The following is an 18,730-nucleotide window of genomic DNA, read 5'->3' on the forward strand; positions in this document are numbered from 1 at the left end:
TTTCAAGAGTGGGATGTGGGAGAAGGCAGCTTGCACGTAGTAATGGATCTTGGAAACACTACTCTTGCCTCCTTCCCCAGTGTCCCTTTAATGATGAAGTTACTGAATAAGTCAAACACTCTAGGATCGTTTTAAATCTGCATTTGTTAAGAGTCATGGCTGAGCAATGTGAAGTGGAAGTCAAAGAAGGATCTCAGAGGCATGAGGACAAATAAAATGCAACTGGCCAGAGGTGCAGATTTGATTTTCTTCCTTTCACCTTCCCCTCCTTCCTTCCTTTCTTTCTAATGAACTATGTTTGAATGCAGTTCGATAGGAGCGATTCCATTAGAAGTAAAAGGACATAGTACTTTGTATAGGGAAGACTGTTGACAATTAAAAACCAAGATTATTTATATTATTTTATTTGGAATTACCTCTTATAGTAAAGTATATTTTAATGAATGGATGGAAATTTATTTCTTATTAAGCTACATATTTGACCTAAAGAGCAAAATTTCAATCTATAAGATATAAAAGTCACCAATCTTTTTCATTCAGCATAGAATTCAACGATTAAATGTAACCCTACTGCTTTGGTCCACCTCTTCCAATCCCTGCTCTATATTTGCACTGTGAGAGAAGTGCACTTAGTGAATATGGTTGTCACATATCTTTATCAGTGTGGGTGGTAACACGTTTCTGTAATGACGGATTGCTTTGTTTATCAGATGTCTATTTCTCACACGAGATGGCAGATTTCCATAAAAGGCCACTTTTCACTTTCTCTAAGAGTTAAGATGGAAGCTAACACCTGAAAGATACTCCATGGCTTTTGTGAAATAAATCACTGAGGAAACAATAAAATAATTTATCACCAAAATTTAATTGCCATTTTATGCATTTTCCCTCAATCATTCATGCAATGCTTTTAAATGTTTAATATATTTCAAATATGGACTTTGTTATAAGCAAATGAATGACCCCTTTATATTTAAATACAATTTCATAAAACCCAGGTTGAATATTTGATATTAGTTTCAATTTTCACATATAGAAAGTAAACTTGAAGACATTAAGGGGTTTCTCCATGACTGTACAGATATTAGACCACAAATGACAGAGTTAATTATGGTAATTAAATATAATACATAATAATAAGCATTTCCTATCATTAGTTTCACTTGATCTATACCAAAAGGCAGCGGCATGATACAGCTGTTATAATTTCTTCAGCTTTCAGGTCACTGTGTCGCTACAACACAAGTTACGCAGTTCATCTCTAAGCATTGACAATCTTTAGCAGGAGGGGAATTTGAACACAGATGCTGTGGCTCCAGAATCCAAGCTTTATGCCATGCTTGGCTACTGAAGAAATCTATGCAGTATTCAAATCCAGTTAAACTCCTATTGGCTGGGATCAGTTGATATAGAGAGTGGGAAATTAATAGAATTAATCCTTGAACAGAGCTCTGACTTTGAGGTTACCTCGATTTAAGCCTTGGTTTGTGTGACAGTTTGATGGCTAGATATAATATATGCTAGACAGTCAAAAGTTGTCTGTTGATTTTATGATTGAGGTGTACATAGTCAATGTGAGTCATATCAAGAAAGATCTGATCTATATAAGTAAAAGCAACTGCTAATCACTCATGTAGAAGATGTTCTCTTTCCTTAGCCACACTTAACATCCAGAATAAGCATCTTAATAAAGGTTTCCTTAAAATTTGTCTTCAACATTTAAGATCGATTCCTTTCATGTCCGTTCTGTACAGATTTGAAAATGCCCACCTAAAAATTGGTATTGCTTCAAATGGGAGATATTAAAAAAATAATCATTCTGTAATATTGATGAACTCTGTCTTCCTACTTTGGAGAAGTGGTAGAATTTGGAGGGAGGGCCTCTGAATTAAATCCAATATGTAAGAACATTAAATCTAATGTATAATATATTAAATCTAATGTCTAACACATTAAATCTAATGTGTACACATTGAACTTTGAATATCAACTGCTTGTTTTATGGCATGATTTCCTATTTAACAAAATATCCTAAAATATTGAGTGTGTTTATTTCTGGACTAAGGTTTGTCAAACTGAAGAACTCTCTATGCCTCTAAAATACACTGGCAAAAAACAATGAGGCTTAGAACTAACTGTTTTAGTTCTTGGCAGTTGTAAAGAAAGATTATGTCAAGGCCAGATCTTGTTGGTGAGGGTGAAATTATAGAAAATTTCAAAAACATCTCAGAGCCTAGGTTTCCTTTGATATTTTGTTATCCCATATTCATGTTTTGTTTTCTCAAATTAGATTTGTACAATTAATTCATACATAATTATATTTCAATGTTTTCATTCATTCACTTATATTTATTAAGGGTATGGATAGATAAGAGAGTATAAAATTTGTATTAACCAATCTATTGTTGTATGGAAGGTATTTATTACTCACAGTATAAATGATGCAATTTTCCCATTATTATATCAGGTTCACTCATTGTTTAATAAATCTCCATTGGTGGCTCTTTTGCTTCTATGTCTAGTATTGAGGACAAACAAGAATCTAACACAAGTGTCCTTTGCTTCATAAAGAAATTTTGATCCAAACAACTTATACCAACTAATATGAATATGCAACAGTGGAGAGAGTCTCATGATGTTGGGTAAGGAGATGTTGTTGGCTAATTGAAAGCTCCTAAGGAATGATGTTTGACCAGAGACACAAAAAGCAAGTGCAAGTTTTCCAAGTATCTTTGACAAGGTAAGGACAGGCCTGGGAGTGATTGTTCGGGACTTGGATTGTAGATAGAGAAGCAGAGAAATCAAAATTATTTGGTCGCATACAAAGTAGTAGAGAGAGTTTCGGGCAGCTCCTGCAGTGCAGTGTTGAACTGCATTCCTTGACTGTGGCAAGGTTTCTGTTCTTTTAAGCTCCTTTACTTAGAGTCATTGAAGACCACATAGATGAGGAAGTGTTAGCATTCCAAGAAACCTCCTGTAGCAAAGTGGCTACAGAAACCAGATAGTCAGCTTCCAGAAGGAGGCTAAGGTGGTTGTATGTAGAAACTTACAGGAGAATGCAAAAACTTCCAGGGGATCAGAGAGGGCATTAACATTGTTCTTTTTACTATAAAAGGTAAACATAGAATATATGTAACACTACAGTTGCTCTCCCCTTCCTCAGAGGTTATTGGCCAGTAGTAGCCCACGAGAGTGTGGGAAGCAGAGACAGGGATGGAGTGACTTCTGAGATCAGCTTCAGTGGTTAATAGAGGGCTATATAGATCTTGGAGCATAGGTAGGGATTTGAAGAGTGAAGGTACATTATTGGCTAGGGCAGAGGTGCTGACAACACTTCATTTACATGAAGATGAATTCTGGATGTTTGAAGACCAGGTTCTTATTGAGGGAAGTTGAACCTGTAGTCTGGCAATAGGCTATGTGATTTTTCCACTGAGATTTTTGGGGTTATAGGCATGAAGAGCTTATTTGTCATAACATAGCACCTATCATACAGTGGGAAGGGCTGAGCATGACTTATGGCCTGAATCATGCAGCATTTGCAGGAAGCTCTGTGAAGGTTCATTCTCGAGATAAGGTCAGGAACTTGTGCTGAGACACACTCTACAGATAAGATCAGGCAGAACAGTGAAAGCCCCACCGAGAAAGGGAGTCTTTCATTTTGCACCAAGCTCAGAGAGCTCATGGGGCATGTAGCACTGTTGATCTTAATATCAAAGTCTTTCAACACATTCTTACAGTGACTAGAACCTCGGCATTTTGAAGAACTTTTGAAAAAAATGTAGAATAGTAAGAGCAAGAAGTGGATAAGCTACTGGTGGGTAGGTTAGTGAGAGACAGCTTCTAGAGGTTGAGAAATGCAGGGCACAGATGGCCTACAGGTCACTATACCAAGACTGTGACATTTATTCAAGAACAAAGGAAAACCAGCAAACAGTTTTAAACAGGTAAGTGACACACACAGATTGTATTGTATAAGTTTATAACACAGACAAGGATTATGAAGCTCTCTTTGGGCACAGGTAGGCAGACCCATTAGAAAGTAGACTAGAAAAAAATGATGAACAGAGGTCATAGGGGAAACTGAATAGGTATATTAGAGGGGTTTTAGGAAAACAAAAGAAGGGGGTAATTTCTGATGGATTAGATATAAGAGGGGAGTGCTGAGACCAGATTCTGAGATTTCTAGTTTCTTTGAAAGCAAAATGGCAGCCTCATAACATGTTGTCTTAATGCTGTTATGGTATGTGTTGAAATGAAATGCTAAAAACTCAGACCATAGAACTAAAACCCCTACGTTCACATGCCGGAAGAGACCCTTAAGCTACTCATTACAATCCACTTTAATTCTGACTAAAAATGTATCCATCGGGTGGAATTCGGGAAATAAGGAAAGAAGATAGCCAGCAAACATAACTGTCAAATGAGAATGGGGTAAATCTAAGTGATCATGGAAGTCATGGAAGTGCATCATAGTCCATGGAAGTTATCACCATGGAAACTATAGAAAAATAGTAGAGCCAATGAAGGAATCACAGCACAAAGTAATAGAATATAATTATTGTTCATGTGAATGGTTCAACAATAAGTCAAGATTCTATCTGTGGATCGATATCAGAACTTGTTTCAAATTTCTGCATTCTAAATGCTTCTGTGATGAACTTTAAAGGCAGCAATATCACACACCGGTGCGCTGGGAATGCAATAGAACGTCAGTTCCCTTAACATGTGCGCGTTAATTAGCTTTGAATAACTTAACTATATGTATGTTAATTTAATTTTCATCTAGCAGGATGTGTACAATGCTTGAACTTCACTTATGGCTTTGAGTTGTAATGGTGATTTCTGCATTATCTTTATTTGCTCTTTGTGAAATTAAATTTTAGTATTATGTTTAAATGTTTCTTACGTTATGTAGTGTGCAGGAGTATTTGCTGGTATATTTCTTAATGATTATTTTATCACTCAAAGAAAAAAAGAGTATACATATTGTAGAATAAACTTTTTAAGGCGTCTTGTTTTTTAATTTGAAAGTATTTTATTAAAGTTTAACCATAAAGTACCTATAATAGTCTTCTTAGCTAAAATACTTGTACCTATTTACAACATATACATTGTCAAATAAAACTCAACTTTTAGAAACATATAATTAGAACGTCAAAACACAGATTCCAAGTACAAGCAAAACCACTGAGATTATAAAGCTGAATACAAATTCTTAAATCATTTTCTCTGGGGCTGCCCTGAGAATTAGAGTAGACATTTTTTTAATTTTTGAGGATTTGAAGAGTTAGGATTGTATTTATGTCACTTCTGTGCTTACTTCTTTTTGCTCCAACTCCTCACAGGTCCCCAACATCCTCACAAACCCATGAACTCTTGTTCTTCAATTATTGTTGTAGTTGTTGCTGCTGTTTGTATGTGTGTGTGTGCTCTTTTGTGTGTGTGTGCATGTGTGTGTGCACATGTGTTCACGTGTGTGTGCATGCATGTGTGCATGTGTGACATGCACATGTACAGATACATACATATATTCATAGCTGTACATATGCACGCCACACCACCTACCAAGTTTATTTAATGTTACATGTACACTGTATTTACTCATGTTTAGAGCTGACCACTTAGTATCAGACAACCGGTCAAGACGTTCATCCATGGAAAATAAAATTCCGCCACTCTCATCATCCGATTTCCTCAGGTTGTCATCATATGACCATTGTTCATATATTGTGACATGCACACAGACACACACACACACAGACACACACATACACAACCACACACACACAGACACAGACACACACACATAGAAACACACATATACAGACACACAAACACAGACACACACACACAGACAGACACACAGAGAGAGACACACACACTCAGAGTCACAGACACAGAGGGAGGGGAGGGGGAGAGAGAGAAAGAGAGGGAGGAAGGTGACTAAATAAAACACAAAAATGTAAAGTATTTTGAAAAATCTGTCACATAGTCAATGATTTACACAGACACATTTAATTCTGTTATTTGTGCTCCTCATATCTGCTTTATAAATGACTGTGCTTAAACAGTGATTTATGCAAAGCAAAGACCCAAAATATATGAGACATGAATTAGTATCTCATTTATGCTACTACTAAGCTTTCTCCTCCTTGCTCCTTGGTATGGCAGCAAGATAAAAAGTATTCAAAATTCTTAAGAGACAAAAAACAGTCAAGTAGGTAAGGGAGGTATAAGAAACATATAGTTCAAAGGAATCTACAATTTAAGGGAAACAACAGACACTTCAGCCTCCCTTCAGAGACTAGAAGGGGTCATTAAAGCATAATAGGAAATGAGAAACTTGGCTTTGGAGGCCAAAGATTGTATCACTGACAACATTATCTGTGCTTCTGTGGGGACCTGTGAGTTGGCACCTTTAAGGAAGTTAGACCTTTTTTAAGAAAAGTGTAATTGCAGAGACCAGCAGCTGGCACCTTAAGTGTGAGAGGCTGGCGTTATTTCATCGTAAATGGTAGTGACAACACTTAATTGTATATTTACAAACACATGTTGTTTCGTGGAAACTCCTTGATAATTACACAGTTACAAGTGTGACTGCAACCAAGCTATCCCCTGATGGCTGAGTAATTAACTCCTCATCTGAGCCCACAGGGCTGAGGTGGAGACCTCTGTAACACTGACTTCTTTTCCTCATAAACATCTGTGCATGCAGCCGGCACGCTCTGATCCTGTTGCCATCCTCCTCCCAGTGTCTTGGCTTTGAATGTCAAGTGTGAAACTCTCCTTACTTTCCTAAAATTTCTGAGTCCCTTTCCACCTCTGTGGCCTTTTATCACTTTACTCCTTGTGGGAATTGGAGAGACATAGGAGCTAGCCCCAGAGACCCTGCTGTATGCATGCATGCTATATACATGGAAAACTTCACTGCCATCTCAAGACTCTTGCCTCAGGCTCTGGAATGACTGCTCTTCAAGTCTATGATGATCAGTACAGCTTTTTACTTCATAAGGTAACTGATTATGCCTGACAAGGTGATGGTTAGGGTAACAAATAATGGAAAGTTTGAGCTAAAATGAGCATTTAATAAGTCAGAATCTACCACATCCTGCTGCTTTTAAGCTCCAAATTGTCTTAAACTAATCCATCTCTTCAGCAAGACAGCCAAGTAATGAAATTTATTTCCAGACAGAGATATAAACAATTTCTACTTCTTCTAAAGTCACAACAACAAACTGAGGTATGATTCTACCAAAGTTTACTCTGAAAAAAAAAAAGTGAGTTTACTGGGATTACTTATAGAGCACAAATGAGGGACTACATAAAGTAGTATGGATACTTCTCAAAATACCACACTAGGAAGTCTCTATCTAGCAGGAATTGATGCTTTTTCGTAGCAACATAGATGGAACATCTCCCATAGTCTTTGCTAGCCTAAATACTCTAGCCCTTCCCTGAGACAATGTGTCTTACTTAGGGTTTTACTGCTGTGAACAGACACCATGACCAAGGCAAGTCTTATAAAGTACAACATATATTTGGGGCTGGCTTACAGGTTCAGTTCATTATCGTCAAGGTGGGAGCATGGCAGCATATAGGCAAGCATGGTACAGGCAGAGCTGAGAGTTTTACATCTGCATCTGAAGGCTGCTAGTAGAAGACTAACTTCAAGGCAGCTAGGATGAGGGTTTTAAAGCCCACACCCACAGTGACATACCTACTCCAACAAGGCAACACCTTCTCAAACATGTCCATACCTACTAATAATGCTAGGCCAAGCATATACAAACCATAACGCCATGTAAAATTTGGATAGAATTTAATGCAACAAGTAGTATAGGATAACTGCTTATGCAAGAAAGGGCCCCATGATCTTCTCACTCTTCTTCTTTGGAAGGATATTAGCAGTCGGGAAATCAAGCATGTGACTGTAGCTGAACTACCAAAGATGAATTTTGTTTGGTTCAGAGGATTGTCTTGTACAAATGACCTCAAAGAATCCTCTACTTGAAAATTTTAGCAATCTAGGAATAGTGGAAATTGAAGTAAATTTGTTTGACTTAAATACTCAAAAATAAAATCTAAATGAATTTACTAAATCAACTAGCCTTTTTATTTTAAATGTACATTGAAATTAATGGATTTTGCTAAATATCTCCCAAAATAATTGAAATGGTATAGGCATGTAAAATGTAAGGCTTGTTTGTTTAGAATTTGGCTAAATGAATACCCACACTGAATCTTGGATGAAAATATTTAAAGCTGAAGTGTGTATAGTGCACAATTTGGTCATCCATGATTCTGCATTTGCATTTCACACTCCATCATTTTGTGACACTTGGTCACAGAATCTCCATCCATCTAGTTCTTTAACTAAAGACAGGCAAGCTGTATAAAAGAAAGATACTAATAAAATAGTCGGGGACAATCCATAGATAACAACAAGAAAAAGATGAAATTTCATGATATGAAATAGATCAAATAGTACTCATTCATGGTACTGGCAGTAAAAGAAACCAGAGCTATTGCAACTCAACCTTTGGACCTCTACTATGTATTTATGCATTTTTTTGCCTCCTTACACCAAACCAAGCTTTATGGAGCCTTAAATACTAATCACCTATAGTTTAATTATTTTCTATAATAATTATCTGACTAGCATATGATGATAAAATTATATCCCCGAGAAGAATATGAACACTTACACATTGTGTATGATTGCCTCTCTTCTTGTTTTCTCATCATACCAACATAGTAAGACCATATTTAAAAAGACACCACTCATATTGGATGCAGGACAATGAAAGTTCAACCTTGAACTTACAATGAAATTCTTCTCATTTGGTTGCTTGTCATAGTGCTAGAAAGTGATGTGGTAGGCAAAAAACATTAGTGGTCTTATCCAGCACTGGACCTTAAATGCTACAATAGTGATCAACCAGACAATATGTGTCCATTGGCACAATAGTGGCAAGACTGGTATGTGATACCTTCTGGTTGGTACTGAAGTTTGCTCCACAGAAAGGAACTCATATTTGGAACTGAAAACAAAGTCCAAAGGTTAATGAGGCCATATGCCATAGATTGAAGCCAGGTATATTAGTTATAGTTTTATTGCTGTGAAAAGACACCACAACCACAGTAACTCATAAAAGAAAACATTTGAGGCTGGCCTACAGTTTCAGAGGACTATTGTCATGGTAGGAAGCAGGGCAGTATTCAGGCAAACATGGTGCTGGAGGACCTGAGAGATCTACATATTGATCCAAAGACAGCAGAAAAAGACTTCTGCACACTGGGTATAGCTTGAGCATTTGTTAAAGCCAGCATTCACAGTGTCACATTTTCTCCAACAAGGCCACACCTACTCTAACAAGAACACACCTCCTATTCATGAAACTCCTTGTGGCCAAGCATCTAAACACACGAGTCAATGGAGGCTACTCCTGTTCCAGTCACTACATCTGGAATTGTTTTCTGCTAACAAGTCATACTCCCAAATTTCATTCCTATTATATTTGCTTATACCCAGAGACCTGGGTTGTTCACAACCTTGGTCAGAGAACTTTCTTTTTATAGTAGGCAACAGTCAATGCATACTCAAAGCACTCAAATTCCCAAGAATAAATCACTGTGAGTGATTATCTATAAATGGGACAACTTCATCAATCTCCCTTCTCTCAACCAAGACAAAACAAAAACAAAACAGCCAAACAAACAAAAACCATGGAAGAGGATACAAAAGCCTTGTAAGAGCTGGAGAATAGGGTGAATACCTTGAAATGTTATGTTTTGAACATTGCACCCTAATCTCACTATAGCTGTGATTACACACACAAATATTGTCCAAGATCATTCCAGCAAAAGTTTCAGCATGAATGTTGGAGTGTTTTATCAGTTGCTCAGTATTAAAGAAGGCAGAACTTTTTAAGAGTACAGCCAGTAGATGTTACCCACGGTTTAGTGGATGGCTTTAAACCTATGAACATAAGAATAGCATTAATTGTACCCAGCTAGGTTTTTGTTTGATTATTTGTTTCTAAGGAGGATGTGAAATTACAAAGTTGGGATGAAAGTAAGTTTTTTGGTCAAGAGACCAAGGATGAATTGGAGGAGATAAGAAGGAGATATATATGATCACACTAGTATTTAGTCAAAGCCTATTTAAAGGCACACTTTTTTTATTACAATAAAAACACCATTTTATATAATATTTGTATTCTTTAAATGTTTTATATTTATATTTATACAATGTATATGAATCATATCTATTCCTACTGTCTTTCTCGGATTCCCCCTTGCCTTCCACCTCATCTGCCTCTGAACTTCATGTCTTCTTATTGTTATTAATAAACCACTGAATCCAACTAGTGATGTCTTTATGTACAGGGTATGTGGTAATACTCTGAGTATAAGCAATCTACCAGTAGCCATATCTTAAAAGAAAGTAACACTACCTCCCAGAGTATCAAATAGTTCTTCCAGTCAGGGATCGGGCACCAGGATGCATCCCTTGTTCCTACAAAATTCTAACAGGTTTAGTATTTATCAGGTCTTGTGCTCCACTGTAGCTGACGGAGGCTAATGTGTGCAATAGATATAACCTATTCAGAAGTCTTCAGTTCATAGCTTTATTCCACATCATTCTTTCTGCTTCTTTTTTTTCTTCAAAGATCCCTGAGCTGTGAAGGGTGGGAGGTTGACATAGGTAATCCACGTTAGTATTCTGTCTAAGTTTGACTCACAGTTACCTGGCAATACCCAGGTATGCCTGACACTACAAATGGGCTGCTTGACACCCCTTTTTTGTTCTCTCTTGCTCTCTTGCCTTCTTGCTCCCACTCTTTCCAAATTCCCTTCCCTGCTCTCTCCATGTGCTCATGGTCAGCTTCTAGTTCTCTACTTCCTCCTCCTCCTCCTCCTTCTTCTCCTCCTCCTCTTACCCCCACCCCTGTGTGTGTGTGTGTGTGTGTGTGTGTGTGTGTGTGTCTGCCTCTACTACCCTCTTAACTCCCTCCCCATGCCTTGAATAAAATCCATTCTATACTATACTGTCATGTGGCTGGTTACTCAGGGGGAAGGAATGCCTCAGCATGGGTTTACTGAGGCAGCCTCCTTCCCCCGTACCTCAGCACAGCTCCATAGAACATATCCCCCCTTTATCTTTTATAAACACATCAACACATACACAGCTTAACACTCAGTTACTTACAGTCAGTACTTTCTATTGTTTTGAAACTCTATATTTTCCATTCTATAAAGAATGGAAACCCCTTTCCATTCTATAAAGGAAGTTTCTTGACCAAGTCTGAGGACTATGATCTCAAAATTGTGCTTTTGATCAGGTTTACAATACTGGACCAAAAAATCCCTCCTGTGGTACCAGCCTCAGATCCAATCAGAAAGCACTTAGTATGCTTATTATATTACTTTTGTACCATAGATACAACTTGACAACATGTTAGTGTTGTAACATGCAGGGTCTAGAGTTAGGCAAGACCACTGATGTCTTTTTTCCCTCTTTATTATACCTTCTGACAAGATGTAAGATAACCATCAATGAGAAAGTTTCCTATCAATTTGAAGTTGGCTTCTCATTTTCCTGTATCTAAAGAGAATGTTATATTCAGCAGCGAGGTCTTATCATCTAGTTATGGCAGATAAAGCAATGGCAATAGTTTACATTGTTTTGAATGACTTTTATGTTGATTGATGCCATCCTAATGAATAACAATTAGGGAGGTATTCTATGCCTTAAAAAAGACTTTCTAAATTTGATAAGCCATTTGGTTATGTTAATAACTTAGAAAAAGCAAAACTGTTTACCTTACTTTGTACATGAGAAAATTTAGGCACGGGTAGCTTACAGAATTTGCCAGAAATCTCACCCCATTAAGTAATACAAATGAGATCAGTACCTTAGCTGACTGCGTCGAAAATCCACACTCTACATCAACAGGCCTGCTCTTCTGTGTTGGACAAGAGCTAAAATTAGAGCCAATATGCCTTTGCAACCTTGCACAGAAATATGTGCAGTTTAACAAGTAAGAGACTTTGGAGCAGTACCATTTGATATGCTGTGGGATATACTGTGTGGTTGTGACAAAGCCACAGTACAAAGTCCTTGCTAAGACACCTAAGCAAATAAAACCTAAAGATGGAAGCTATGTGTCCTTTGTTTATTCTCTGCCAGAAATTCACTATGGAGTTCTACATACTTTTGGGACAATAAGAAAACTGCCATGGGGAACACAGAAAAGGCATTTGTCTAGAGACCTCAAGAGTGGTGACTGCACACTTTCCTAAAGCCCACCTAACTGCCTTGGCACAGGGAGAGGCAGTAGAGAGCTCCCCATGTTTCACCTCCCTTAAGGCCATGCCCAGTGGCAGGGAAGAACATGGATCCATACATACTTTGGAAAACAGGAATAAATCACTGCAGGACTGAGCTCAGAACTAGTCTCCAATGACTTATCTTTTCACTGACTACAGCTCAGTCAGTCTCCTTTGCCTCTCTTTTGTCTTAGGTAATTAGAGGCAATACACTAAGCTTAATCCTTATATTCTAGCTGCAGGTGAGAATAGTACACCACATGAGTTAGTTGGCAATTGGAATATCATTGTTGCTCCAACTAAGTGCTCGCCAGGCCTTTCCAGAATGATCTTTCTGCTTAAAGACAGGAGAATAATTTCCCATTACCCAATGTCAATGATTGGCTAGCTACATTAGTCTTAGAGGAAGAAAACATTTCTATAAGAGGGAAAGCTGAAGGTGTTTCTGAATGAACACAAATAGACAAGCATGAGAAATAAAAATTCATGACAGCAAGAACATTTAGAGACAAAGTGTAAAACAGCAGGAATTTCAAAGTGTACCTCAACATTTGGATAAAAGCAATAAAAGAAGCTACGGATATACAGGTAATCAGCAAAGATAGTCAAGAAGGTTGCTTGTTTTAATTTTTTCCCAGGGTTCATAAATGATATCAAAACAAAAAACCTTCATGATTTAACAAAGCTGGGGACAGAAAGACAAAACTAAGAACACACTATAATGATACAGAGACTGTGAGCCACAGGGAAATGGGGAACTTGTTATGAAGATTAACCCTCAGCACTAAAGGAAAATCACACCTTAAATCATGGGAAAGAATGATTCACATGAATACTAAAACACTGAAACTAATCTCAGAGAACTATAATGGCAAATTTGCAAACTATAGACAAGCCAATGTTTCTTGGTTTTCTAGCGTGGGAGAAGGAAGAGGGATTCAATTCAAATTCCAAGCACAACTCTTCTGTTTGTGTCCTAGCGCCACTCCAGAAGGTCAGGGAAAAGAACATGAGTTGTGTGTGTGCCAAACAGTTTTACCACCAGACTCCTATCTTAGGTTGATCATTCAAGGTATTCACCAACAAAAGATACTGGAATCTAATCTCTGACTCCAGGCATTATTAAAAGAAAAGTATTACTGACAATAACAACTCATTGTTTGGATTGCAGAAACATAAATAGCAGCAGTTTACTCAGAGCATTCTTTGTTCTCAGCTCTGTGTGGCAGGATTTATATTTAGATGCCTCATGCAATCCATGCTGTCATAGAAATCTGAGTGTGGGTGCCTGTGCTCTTCCCAAATTTGTTCCCTGTAATTCTCCACAGAATCATCAACTACCATGGGAGCAAAAATGAGGTCCATTGGTTATTTGGGCCAAAACATAATAGAACTTTTACGACTGAAATGGGATGCAGTGTGGTGTAATGGAAACCATTTGGGTCTTTGAAGTTACAGAAAACTGGCTTCATTTCAGTTCTCTTAAGTGCAAGAAAGATTTCAAGCCTCAACTACCAGAGTGTAATAGACGTGAGCATCCCATAATATGAGCACTGTGTACACACATGCATGCCAACACGAATGAAGTGTTATTTTACAGGAGATGACAAGTTACTAGGGAGATGATTTACATGCATGACACATTTCTTTCTATTTTTTTAAATTATGTTTCCGTGTGTTTGGTCTACACATATGTCTACGCATCATGTGCTTTCCTAATGCCTGTGGAGGAAGTTTGAATCCTTTGGAACCAGAATTACACATGCTTTTAAACTGCTATTTGTATGCTGGGAATCAAACTTTAAACCTCCGAAAGAGAAGCTAGTACTTCTGTTTACTGAACCATCTCTAACCCCTCATACACAACAGTTTGAAAGTAAAGGAGGTAAAGAGGGTGATGTAGGGTCACTAAATAGGAATCCTCGGCATACTTGAAGCACTTTTGGGTCAAGAAATATCTAGGCAAAAATGATGATATCAATCCCAAATATAGATTTCATTCTAAATGAAGACATAAGAACATACTGAGATATGCATATATTGATAAATGTTATATAAATACCCAAGGTGAGGGAAATTGTTGGATTTTCTGAGCACCTACCTTCACAATATCTAATAATACCACCTAATGCCCACAACAATGGATTATTACCATGATGAAAGTTTAAAGTGCTATAAAATACCCAGGACAATCTTTCTTTTTTTTTTTTTTTTTTAACCTCACACTAGAAAATGCATTTTAATAGATGAAGTTTGAGGTCTTATTAGACACAGAGCACATATTCAAATCATAGCCACAGGCACTAAATACATCCATATGTTTTTACACAACTCAGATACTTAGGTATTTTTTTTTAAATAAAATGTCAGTTTTATTCATATTTGTATTTGTTCTCTGGTCAAACTCCTTAATTTTTTTTTTAGATCAGTTTTTTTTTTTTTATTTTTTAAACGACTTTATTTTGCAAAACAAAGATAAATGTACAGATTTTAAACATTTTTTGCTTAAAATTATACATTTTTGTCAGTACTGTTTTTTCAGACATTAAAATAAATTTTACATAAAACCATGTGAATATGTTTTTTAGTCAGTACTTGATTTTTTTCAAGGGCTTGACAGTATGCATTGAAAACCGACTAGTTGCAATAAGCGTAAAGTACATGCAAAACAAAACGAAACATGGAAATAGTCAAAGTCTTCTTGTTTTGTGAATATATGTATATTTTTTGTTTTCTTTATTTCTTGGACTTCATACAGTCTGTGAGTTGTTTCTGGGGGAGTGCAAGCCTCTGGGGTTAGCATCCCATTATCAGTGACTGCATATTATGTCTGTTCTTTTGTGACTGGGTTGTCTCACTCAGGATGATCTTCTCTAGATGCAGCCATTTTCTTAAGAATTTGGTTAAGTCATTGTTTCTGGTGGCTAAGTAGTATTCCATTGTGTATATGTACCACAATTTTTGTATCCATTCGTCTTCTGAAGGACATCTGGGTTCCTTTCAGCTTCTGGCTATTATAAATAGAGCCGCTATGAACATTGTGGTGCATATATCTTTGTTGTGTATTAAAGTGTCTCTGGGGTATATGCCCAGAAGTGGAATAGCTGGGTCTTCAGGTAGTACTATATCCAATTTTCTGAGGTATCGCCAGACAGATTTCCAGAGTGGTTGTATTAGCTTGCAACCCCACCAACAGTGGAGAAGTGTTCCTCTTTCTCCGCAGCCTTGCCAGCATCTGCTATCATCTGAGTTTTGGATCTTGGCCAATCTGACTGGTATGAGGTGGAATCTTAGGGTTGTTTTGATTTGCATTTCCCTGATGGCTAAGGATGTCGAGCACTTCCTCAGATGTTTCTCGGCCATTCGGTGTTCCTCAACTGAAAATGATTTGTTTAGCTCTGTACCCCATTTTTTAATAGGGTTATTTGATTCTCTGGTGTCTAGCTTTTTGAGTTCCTTGTACACCTTGGATATTAGGCCTCTATCTGATGTGGTGTTGGTAAAGATCTTTTCCCATTCTGTTGGTTGCCGTTTTGTTTGCTTGATGATGTCCTTAGACTTACAGAAACTTTGCAATCTCATTAAGTCCCATTTGTTAATCTTTGACCTTAGAGCTTGAGCCATTGGTGTTTTGTTCAGGAAATTTTCTCCTGTGCCTATGTGTTCTAAGGTTTTCCCTACTTTCTCATCTAATAGTTTCAGTGTATCTGGTTTAATGTGGAGATCATAATCCACTTACACTTGAGCTTTGTACAAGGAGATAAGAACGCGTCTATTTTCATTTTTTTGCATGTTGAGTGCCAGTTGGACCAGCACCATTTGTTGAATGGGCTGTCCTTTTTCCATTGAATGTTTACTGTTCCTTTCTCTTTCTAACTTAGAAAATTTCAAGTATGTAATATGGTTCTCAACATACTTAACCTACTGAATGTTAATGTATGCTTTGCACTTCATGGTCAGTTATAATTTCTTTATACACAGCTAATTTAACACAAGCTTTGAACAAATTCATTCAGAATCAGAAAGGTTCATACCTTGTTTTTAATCATGTATCTTTAGAAACATGAGAAAAAGGAACAGGATATAACACTTTTCAGAACCTTATGACATATTGTGTTTCACAAGTTCATTACATATGAAGATCAGAAATTCTTTATCTCACAACAGTCTGAGTCTATGTCCCAATGATTTATAATGATGATAAAGAGTTCTGTGAATCAAAGTTACTGTAGCGTCCCATAGTTAGCTTTATGATGGGATATATTCTAATTTTATTTGCTTTTTAGGTATCTGGAATTACAGATGGTTGTGAGCTGCCATTGAACTAGACTAGGTTCACTGAATCTATCTAAAGTGCTAGGAACTGAACGTAGGCCTACTCTGAGCAATATGATCTTGATTTACAAGTGCTGAGTCAGCTGAATGTGGTGACTCTGACCCTCACAAGTGGAAGCACTTACTTAGTCTTCTATGCCTCAGTCCCTACTTATAAAATAGTTGGTTTTACAAACACAGTATTTCAGCATCCCTCTAGAATTTTGTCACATCATATCATATGTTAGTCTAGAATCTACTAAGTCTCAATCCCCTCAATGTGTGGGACCGGGCACCATGGTGTGTGGTATAGAATGTTACTGGCAGGCAGATTCCACATTAAGTGGTACTTTGGCAATAAAATAAGGACCCCAAGAAGGACTGAAAGGACCAAGTGCAGTAGTTTTTTCCTAAAGGGCCTAACAGCTCCGCTTTTGAGTTCAGGGAGGGGAGTCAGACCAGGATGTCCAGTAATGTCTGAGTGCAATAAAGCCATGGAAGTGACTTCCAGATCTCAAAGCAGAGTTCCTCCAAAGCAACGTGCCACCTATGCAGCTCCAGTTCCCACACACGGCACAAGTATTGGACATCTTCCTGCATCAGTTGACCGTCTAAAGACATGGAGACTTCACACTCCCTTTGCCTTTAGGGCTACTTTTACACTCTCATATTTAATCTTCAATGGGAAAAATTAAAATTAAAGTGTCATTGTCTTCCAACTCTACAAATGAGAATAGCAAAACACCAAAGGTTAAGTGGCTACTCTCATTCATACAGTCAGTGAGTCCAGGAGCTAATTTTTCAACCTGCCCTTGACTCCACCTTCCTGGGACTTGGTCTATTTCTACCTCTAGGAGGGGAGTGTGATAGTACAAGGGGTCCTAGAGCACAAGATGGTGAGTTGTTTCAGGCATTTTATTGCCTATCAGAGTACCCTACAAATGCTGCCCGACGCCTCAACAAAGCCATAGAGTTGTCAGGTTGAATGGGGTGCTAGGACCAGTGCAGCAGGTCTGTCACACATGTCAGGAGCACTTCCAATACTATGATTCCAGTATATCTTATCTGAGTTCTATATTCACGGCCTGGCTCTGTATTTAGCACTCTCTCAAACCCCTTCTCTCATCTGTACACATAATTCTACATTGCCTTATCAGACACTAGTGAAAGATGCAAAGTCCTATTTTATACAGAAATTAGCAGCAGTTATTCCTCATGTGTGATCAATGGTTGTCCTCCTGTATTGAGCACCAATTATGAATTTTGCACTATAAGTCAAATTCAATTGAAGCATCACAGAATTTTTCAGAAATAGATTTAATGGAACTAGAAAACTGAGGCATTCAATGTTTAAAATTTGATTGGTGTTTTGCAACTGCGAAGGGCACAAGAGTAGAGAGAAAACAGTCACTAAAACTCAGGACAGCCCACATGCACTGAGGAGCCTTGGCTGTCTCAGGGACTCCTGGGAATATCCAGGATCATGCAAAGAGTACTCTAGGGAAAGAAAATCGTTTTCTAGAAGTATTTCTCTCATTGCCTGGAACAAAAAGAAATCAGTGCAGGTAGTAGAATGTAAGGGGGCAGTGAGGGAGAAAGAAGAGAACTTGGGAAATGTGTATATAATAGAGCTCTAATATATCTTCTCTCTAGGGTGAGAATGTGCTCCCATGGGTGCGATTGCACCCTGGTTGGAAGCTGGGAGCCTATCCTACCACCAAAGAGGGTGCCAGGGTCCTTCTGCCAGTGCTGCAAGACTGACACCATGTGGTCACATCAGCCTCCCTAGAACTTCTTCTAAATCACCTGCCAGAGAGGCTCCAGGTGGAAGTTCACCAGCCTCTCAGACTTTCTCAGAAAGGAGCCAAGCACACATCTGGGAGCTATGAAAGAGGGGGTATTGCACTCTATAGAAATCAAATCCTCAGCAAGTTGCCCATTCCAGTTGGTTTGTAACATAAGGAGTGGAGTGGGGCATGTATCTTTTAAACAGTTATTTTTCTGTTAGTTTATAAATTCCTTTCTTTAAGAAAGACAATTTTAAATGATGTATGAAATTCCATTAGAAAGTCAATTTTAT

Source organism: Micromys minutus (genome assembly GCF_963924665.1).
Source record: "Micromys minutus genome assembly, chromosome: 9".
NCBI classification, from domain to species: domain Eukaryota; kingdom Metazoa; phylum Chordata; class Mammalia; order Rodentia; family Muridae; genus Micromys; species Micromys minutus.